This window comes from Malus sylvestris, chromosome 5, assembly GCF_916048215.2.
Source record: "Malus sylvestris chromosome 5, drMalSylv7.2, whole genome shotgun sequence".
NCBI lineage: Eukaryota > Viridiplantae > Streptophyta > Magnoliopsida > Rosales > Rosaceae > Malus > Malus sylvestris.
Window position 1 is genome coordinate 29168643 of NC_062264.1, and position 9772 is coordinate 29178414.

The 9772-nt window shown below is 38.8% G+C and overlaps 1 pseudogene; it reads left to right on the forward strand.

Moving 5' to 3' along the window:
- Positions 1-495: 495 nt before the first annotated feature.
- LOC126621770 (ankyrin repeat-containing protein ITN1-like) lies at positions 496-2651 on the forward strand (annotated as a pseudogene).
- The last annotated feature ends 7121 nt before the right edge of the window (positions 2652-9772 follow it).

Here is a 9772-nt window from a genome sequence, read left to right on the forward strand (position 1 = left end):
TTATTAAAGAATGGTAACAGAACTCAAATAATGGTTCACTACTGAAGAAAAAAGGAAAAAGAAACTCACATTTCAAATTGTATATCCTAACCCATTATTTAATTAGTTACTGAATTGTTTGCTTAAATAATCTTGCCAGCGTTGCCAATTAACGCCTCCCTAGTTCCCTATGTTCAACTACATCTTGCTGCTCTCAATGGTGACTGGATTGCTGCAAACAATTTCTTGGTATCAAATCCTGAAGCTGTGAGGGCTAAGATCACAAAGGGTTCAGAAACTGCTCTCCATATTGCTGCCGGGGCCAAACATACAACATTTGTTCAGGAGCTAGTTAAATGGATGATGCCGTCTGACCTAGAACTGAAGAATGATGTGGGAAACACTGCCCTCTATTTTGCTGCTGTTTCCGGTGTCAAAAGGATTGCCGAGATAATGGTAGATAAGAATCCGAGGTTACCCCAAATCAGAGGTAGTAAAGATTCAACACCTCTTCATATGGCTACTTTGTTAGGGCACAGGGAGATGGTATGGTATCTTTACGACAAGACTGATACAATTTTGAAGGACTCCGACCGTGTGGGGCTTCTTATTGCCGCAATAGCAGCCGATCTTTATGGTAAGGACGTACGTACCTTTTCAATTTAGATCTTTATCATATGATAAACTTATGAAAGTCCCTGTAGACAAGTATAATTTGATTAGGTCCCAAAACATGATCATATATGTATAGGTCGTATACCTTAAAATAATTTATCTGTGAGAATGCATCTACGTGTATGTTTGCAAACGTAACATTTTATTATGGTCCCCTATGCCTATGCAACCGAGTTCAAATTCATCTCTCCGCATTCCTGCAGTTTAAATTAGCTTTAAGAATATCGCTCCTAAAACAAATAAGGTATATATTGTAATCAAATTGTCTAGCTAAAATTCGTCGAGATATACATATATCATGATAATTATTAACTTCATGATAATTAACTACAGATCTTGCACTGGATATAATTCAAAAGCACCCTGACATGGCTTTTGCTCGAGATGATGAAAATCGAGAGACTGCACTTCATGTGATGGCACGAAAACATTCAGCTTATTATAATGGAAGTCAACCGGGAGTTCTGCAACGATTCGTATTTTCAGGTTAGGGTTTATAACATGTTACATGTCATATTTTAACTCAACTCTTTTGCTTAACATGCAAGTTAATTTTCTGTTTTATGCAGTCCCTCGTATCAAGGTTTGCTACAACAAAAAAGTTATGCATACGCAAGCCATTGAGCTTGTGAAGCAGCTGTGGAAGAAAGTACTTACTTTAGAAAATGATTCAAAAATTAGTGATTTAATCAGAGCACCCTCTCGCTTATTGTTCAGTGCTGCTGAGTTGGGGAACATCGACTTCCTAATCATACTTATGAGAACATACCCTAATCTTATATGGAAAGTTGATGAACAAAATCGAAGCATATTTCACACTGCAGTTGTTCACCGGCAGGAGAAAGTTTTCAATCTCATATATGAATTAGGTGGACTGAAAGATATAATTGCATCTTACAAAGACGAAGACAATAATAATATGCTTCATTTGGCAGCCAAACTTGCACCGGATGATCGATTAAATATTGATACGGGGGCAGCATTGCAATTCAGAAGAGAGTTACAATGGTTTAAGGTAAGATTTTTCCCTCAATAAACACAGATTAACTGTATCTAATCTTCCTAATCTTTGTTGACTAAACTCTTTAATTGCAAAGGAATGATCTGAAATGAGGAATCTGAATTTGATTTTCTAGTGCAAAGTTTCTCAATTTAATCTGAGAGAGTAGTCATTTCTTGAGTTGTGACCTAGAGCAAATATTTTGCCATTTTCGGGTAAAGGATTCATAAGCTTGAAAAGCTAAAGGTTATAGATGTTTACTAACGAGATCATGATCCAATTTTTCTCTTCTTAATACCTCTGATGGCCAGTTGTGCGGCATGAGCGGAACATCTAAAGTTCAAATCCCCCTCTCAAGTTGATAAGAAAAAGTGTATTTTTGTTTACACATGATTTTAATTACTACTAATAATGTTTGTCATTTTACTTTGTTCAATACTTTTAGTTAGACTAATTGAGATCACACGTGCATAAAAATTTAGGAAGTGAAGAAGATCGTCCAACCATTATACAAGGAAATGAGAAACTCGGATGGAAAAACACCTCAAGTCCTATTCACTGAAGAGCACAAGGACTTGTTACGAGAAGGAGAAAAGTGGATGAAGGGCACTGCATCATCGTGCATGCTTGTGGCAACGCTCATTGCCACCGTAATGTTTGCCGTTTTCTCCACAGTACCGGGCGGAAACAACAACGACACGGGCATTCCGATTTTTCTCAACTCGAGGGCCTTCATGGTTTTTGCCATATCAGATGCACTCTCCCTCGTCTCCTCCGCCACATCAATCTTGAGTTTCCTGTCCATTCTTACATCACGCTATGCAGAAGAAGATTTCCTCCACTCGCTACCGAATCGGTTGATTGTAGGACTGGCAACCCTTTTCATCTCTATAGTTACCATGATGATCACGTTCGTAGCGTCGCTATACATCGTTCTAGGCCATGGATATCAAGGGATCAAATTTCCAATAACTTTGGCCGCGGGCGTTCCTGTTAGTTTCTATGCTCTGTTACAGTTTCCTCTTCTTGGAGATATGATCAGTCATGCTTATATTTCAAGGGTATCCTTTCGTCCCATGGGGGCACTCAACTAATTATGCAAGGCCAACTGTAAAGCTATGAAGTTTATGCTTTGTAAAATTATTATGTTTTGAAGTGGGTTGGATAAATTTTTGGGTGATTTTGTACAAAATCAATAAAAAGTTAAAGTATTAACAATATATCAACAATAGGTATGTTAATCATATATAAGTCAATCATGTATTAGGAAACATATGCATTTAAAATAAACAAAATTTACAAAATATACCATTGTGGCTGGCATCCACCACAACCAACACCCCCTTTCTCATATTTTTTATATTCTGGTATAAGTCAACACGGATCAAATACTGCAATGCAGTGTTCATTTCTTGGTTTGACTTTTCCACCACTCACACATCCTACGTGTCCGTATATACTTTTAAATTCAGACACTGCAATGCAATGCCCATTTTCTGGTTATGTTTTTACTTTTGAATTCAAACGTTGCACTCCAGTGTCCACTTTCTTATTTCATTTTTTCACCACTCACATGCCTCCTAAGTGTCCAACTTTACATTTAGATTTAGATAATGCAATGTTTTATATTTTTTACATTTGGATTCAGACACTGTGTTCCATTTCCTGGTCCTGTTTTTTTCATTATTTACACACCTCCTACTCTTCACACCTCCCATAACTCTTGATCTTATACATTTGTATTCAGACAATGCAATGCAGTGTTCATTTTCTGGTCCATTTTTATTTATGTTTTGTCTCTGCAACTACAACCATAATATTGACCGACTTTAATGGAATAAGGATACTGATGCTAGTATATCCTCTTGATATTAATTAACAGATGTGAAACAACGTTTATAACCCTAATTCAAAGAATAAGAAAGATTTTTGTTTTTTTTTGAAAAAAAAAATGGTCACTGGAAAACAAATTTGTCTTAAGGATTAAGAAGTCTTCAAACGTGGGTTGGCACTTCAGGCCCTCAAAGCTCAAGCAAACAAGAAAAGCGGCACCAATGATAGAATTTGCATGATTAATTTGAAAGAGTTAGACAAACAAACTGTACAGAATTGAAAACAAGGCAGGTTTTGAGAATGTGTTCATAGAGAGAAAGAGAGAAGGGTATAAGAGTAAAGTTCTAACTATTTATAATGAAAAAGTCTCATGTGACATTCATTTATTGATCAAATGATGTGGATATTGATGATTGAATTTTACTTAACTATTTATTAACGTGCCTATTTTCTATTAATGACACATCATTTGGTTTGCAAATTTGATTTCCCTAACATTATCCATAAAAATATATCATTGATTAAGTTCAAACCAAAAATATGTCATTGATAGATGACTAAATAGCAATGTATTAAAAGGGGAAGACACAGGTAAGGCATCCCATAGATAGCCCCGCCTAAGCATGAGGCGTGAGGCTACCTAAAATTTTAATATTACATATATATATATATATATATATATATATATATATATATATATTTAAAAATATAATACTTTGTAAAACAAATATAATTATAACTAAATAAAAGATGATATCATCTGCTTCATTACTATGACTAGTTGTGCTTAGAAACTATGTCATAAAGTCTTCAAATGTTGTACCTATTTATTTTATTGTAAGCAATTATAGAGAACATCAAGATAAATAAGGGTGAGTGGCCACAATTATAGGGAATTTCAAGAAAAATAAAGGCTAAATGTCACAATTATAGGGAAATTCAAAAGAAAATAAAAGTTGAGTGAAGCAATTATAAAGAATTTAAAATGAAATAAAAGTTGAGTGGTGTTGTAGGCCTATTTGATTGAAAAATCTAGGTTTTAGAGAGAGAGGGGGCCGACCACTATTAGAGAGAAGAGAGATTGATTTAATTGTGAGGTGTGTTTGATTCACTCCATTGTGCCTTTATTTATAGTAGTAGGAAAGGTAAAACCTTTCCCTTTAGGATTACAACATTTAATAGGTAATCTAATCATAATAGGAATATAAGATACATTCCCAGATTCCTTAGGATTTACACAATCACATTCCTATTCTAAATATGACTGCAACACTCCCCCTTGAGTGTGTAAATACTCAACAAACCATCGCATCAGATCTTCAGCAAATAAGGTAGAATAGTTGATGAATTCATCAACACAACGGGTGATCGCGAGTCTCAAATTTACTTTGAACTATGCATTTGCAAAAACTCACAAAAACCTTGCTATGGTAAAACCCAAGATAGGCAAAAACTCATAGACTAAGGAGAAAAGTAAGAAAATATGCATAATGTCTAAAACACTCATCAAACTGGACGAAGGTAGTGAACTCATCAGAGTATGATCATCCCAAGGTGGGTGTCTCATTAAAACCTCGTTAGGTAGCAAAAACCCAGTGGGAAAAATGCTCATAATCGTAGGAAAAAGAGTACATTAAGATCATGTGAGTATGCTTCTAGATACTCCCCCTAAGTTAGACATAACTTCTAAATAAGATAACTACAAGTGATTCAACTCAGATAATTTACGCATACCGATTCCTTGGACAAGCTTCTGAAATATAGACTTGGGCAATGACTTGGTAAAGAGATCGGCCAGGTTGTCCTGGGAACGGATTTGCTTGACTTCAATGTTCTGATGTTGTTGTTGCTTGTGTGAGTAAAAGAATTTCAGCGCTATGTGCTTAGTGTTGTCTCCCTTGATGTATCCCTTCTTCAGCTGCTCAATACATGCTGCATTGTCTTCAAAGATCGTCGTAGGAAGGTCAACGACTAATGTAAGACCATTAGTGCTTCGAATATGTTGCATAACTTCTCTCAGCCAAAAGCACTCACATGATGCTTCATTTAGGGCGAGAATCTCAGAATGGTTAGACGAAGTCGCAACTAGTGTTTGCTTGGTAGACCTCCAAGATATAGTGGTGTCTCTAACGGTAAAGACATAACTCATTTGAGAACGTGCTCTATGTGGGTCAGACAAATATCCAGCATCTGCATAACCAACAAGGTGAGAATCAATCTGAGGGCCATAGGAGGCGGTACCACTTAGAGATTCGCCGGTATAGAACAAACCCAAATTCGTAGTACCTTTGAGGTAACATAAAATGTCTTTAACATCATTCCAGTGCCTGCGTATAGGCGCATTGCTGTATCTAGCCAATAGATTCACAGCGAAGGAGATGTCAGGTCTAGTGCACTGAGCCAAGTACAATAAAGCCCCAATTGCACTTAGGTAAGGAACTTCGGGTTCCAAAATCTCTTCCTTTTCCTCATTTGGACTGAAGGGATCTCGTTTAGCATCTAGAGTTCAAACGACCATGGGTGTACTCGAAGGCTTCGCTTTATCCTCATTAAAACGTCGCAACACCTTTTTGGGTGTAGTTCGATTGATGTACTAGGATTCCATCCGAACAATGCTCGATCTCTAGGTCGAGACAGTATCGAGTTTTCCCAAGATCCTTCATCTCAAATTCCGATTTCAAGTGTGTAGCAATTTCCTCAAGCTATGTGGAAGTCCTAATGAGGTTCATGTCATCGACATAAACTGCAATGATTGCAAATCTGGAATGTGACTTCTTTATGAACACGCATGGGTATAGTTCATTGTTCACATAACTCTGACTTGTCAAATATTCACTCAAATGGTTATACCACATCCACCCGGATTGTTTTAATCCATAAAGTAACCTCTTCAACCTAATTGAAAGAGTGTTCCGTGGTCTAGAACTATTTGAGCCAGTCAATGGAAGTCCTTCTAGAACTTTCATATAAATTTCCGTTTCCAAATCCCTATAAAGATACGCAGTTACCACATATTTAGTTTTTCGAAACTACCAAACTGATTTGGTAGCGAAACGTTATAACGTCCATTACGGGGGAATACGTTTCTTCGTAATCAATCCTTGGGCGCTGAGAGAAGCCTTGCGCTACGGGGCGTGCTTTATATCGCACTATTTCATTCTTCTCATTACGCTTCCTCACAAAAACACACTTTTAGCCAACGGGCTTCACGCATGGTGGTGTAGGAACGATAGGTCCAAATACCTTACGTTTCGCGAGCGAATCGAGTTTGACCTGGATTGCTTGTTTCCAATTTGACCAATCGGTTCTACGTTAACATTCATCGACGAAACGTGGTTCAATGTCATCGCTAAGCATGATGTCAATAGCTACTAAGTACGAGAATGCATCATCGACGATCATCTCATTCGTATTCTAAACCTCATCCAATACTATGTAGTGGACCGAAATCTCACAATTCTCAGGAGGCCGGCATGTTTCATCTGAAGCATCACCGTAATCTAGAATAACCTCATGCATTGGAACGGATGAGTGAGCGATGGTCGGACTCAAACTAGGGTCATTAGTTGGTGCCATTTTCCTCTTCTGGGGTTGTGAATCCTTTGATCCAAGGGGTCTGCCACGCTTCAAGGTCGGAGCAGATGATTGGCTAGCCGCCAATGTACCTTGCTGCGTGGAAGGTGTGACCTCCCCATCTTCAGGGACGGTCTGACCTTCCCAGATGGGTTGTTGACGTACACGGGTACATCTATCCTTATAGGTGTGTTTGCAGCGAGTATATGTGATCTTGTCACATTTGCTAGATCATTAAAAGCATCCAGCATGCTTTGAGCAATGCTCTGAAGATCTATAATTCGACGTACCTCAGTTTCAGACTGAGCAGTGCGGGGATCTAAATGAGACATAGTGGGAGCATACCACGACAATTTGCGGCATTCTATGGGAACGTTAGCATACTTATCTCCCCTTAACAACGGGAAGACTGTCTCATTAAAGTGACAATCCGTAAAACGTGCGGTAAAGAGATCTCCTGTCAAAGGTTCTAAGTAGCGAACAATTGATGGCGAATTATAACCGACATAGATTCTCATTTTTCTCTGAGGACCCATTTTGGTACCTAGCGGCAGCGTTATTGACATATAAATAGCACACCCAAACACCCGTAAATGCGAGACGTCAAGCTCGTATCCAGTGATCAACTGTAACGGTGAATGTGGTTGGGTAGTAGTGGGCATCAGGCGGACCAATATAGCTGCGTGCAATATTGCATAGCCCCTGGCAGATACCGACAGTTTGGTTCTCATAACCAAAGTTCGAGCTATCAATTGAAGGCGCTTTATGAAAGCTTCTGCCAGGCCATTTTGTGTGTGAACATGGGGTACAGGATGTTCCACATTTATCCTTACTAACATGCAATAATCGTCAAAAGTCTGTGACGTAAACTCTGCAGCGTTATCCATTCGAATCGACTTGATCAGATAATCAGGGTAATGAGCCCTTAGCGTAATGATTTGAGCTAGGAGTTTAGCAAACGTGGTGTTGCGTGTGGACAACAAGTAAACATGTGACCATCGTGTCGATGCATCAACCAACATCATAAAGTATCTAAATAGTCCACAGGTTGGTTGGATAGGTCCACAAATGTCCCCTTGAATCCTCTGCAGAAATTTAGGAGGGTCGTGAATGATCTTTGTATATGAGGGTTGAGTATTTAACTTCCCTAAAGAACACACTTTGCATGGTGGGAGTCCAACATAAGGATGTAACTTATGCTCGTGTGAAGATTTGAGGATACGGTGCATCGTGTCACGTCCAGGATGTCCCAAATGATCATGCTAAAGCAACAAAGTGTTCGGGAACTCAAGCATAGGGCCGGCCACACTATGGGCTTCTATGCCACGAATGGTTGTGATGTACAACCCACTCGGCAAGTGTTCCAACTTCTCGTGAATATGCTTCTGGACATATGCATACGAAGTGATACAAGGAAATTCAAAACCATGATCTTCAGTGGTTTCAAGATGATATTGATTATCTCGAATGTCTCTAAAACTCAGCAACATTCTTCCGGAACGTGGAGAATAGAGTGCCTCTTTAATTGTCATAATTGTACCATTAGACAACATGATATGTGTATTTTCGTATCTTTCAATTAGGTTGGATGAGCCTGAGATAGTTGTTAAATGAGCTTTCTTGGGTATGAAGTTAGTAAAATAATGTCGTTCACGCAAGATGGTGTGCGTGGTTGCACTATTTGCCAGACAACTAACTTCCCCACTAGACATACCTAGAAATAAATTGATTGAATTGGTCACATGTATAAATATAAGTCCATTCAGTCAATTAAGCAATTCGAGAAAATAATATCCATTCAAATAACAATCCATAATTCTAAAACAAACCAAAACCAAACAAATTATTCCAAATACTTAGAAAAATTGTTCAAAATTAAACCATAAACCTAGCAAAATAGAGGGGTAGGGCCAACCACTCCTAGTAGGTTCCGCCACCTAGGGTAAACACCCTAAATACATGTCTATTTTATACATCCATAGGCGTTAACGCCTCCTGGAAATCCGATATCTCCATTGATGTAGTTTCATCTTCCGAATGATCCACATGTGCAAAGTTAGACTCACAACGGGAATGATACTTGGCAATAGCCTTAGGGGAAGCTCGGGATATACGTGACTAATGATCCCATGATCCACAGTGATAGCACATGTCCAGTTCAGTAGAAGCAGCCTGAACGGGAGCTTTGCCCTTGTTCTTGAAGTTGGGGACCTTAGGGGCGAGTGGTGGACGTTGCTAGGTCACATTTCTTCGTTTAGGTGCGGCACTCTGTTGACCTTGGGCCCGTGGTTGGGTTTGCAGCCCATGGCCACAGCCATGACGGTTTTTTCGTCGTGTATGGCTGCTAGAATAGGTTGCATGCGCTTCAAGCGCAGCTTTCGAGCCAATAGGTCGAGCTTGATGATTCTTCATCAAAATCTGGTTCTGTTTTTCAGCGAGAAGTAAAACAGAGATCAAATCCGAAAACTTGGTGAATTTTTGTGCCCTATATTATTGCTGCATGACAATATTGGTGGCATGGAAGGTCGAATAGGTCTTCTCCAGGAGATTTGATTCGGTTAGTTCCACTTTGCAGAATTTCAACAGAGAACGGATTCTATAAACTTCAGAGTTGTATTCATTCATGGACTTGAAGTCCTGGAAGCGAAGATGTTGCCAGTCGTGTCTTGCTTCAAGCAAGTATATGTCTTTCTAGTGATTGAAAAGGTTGGC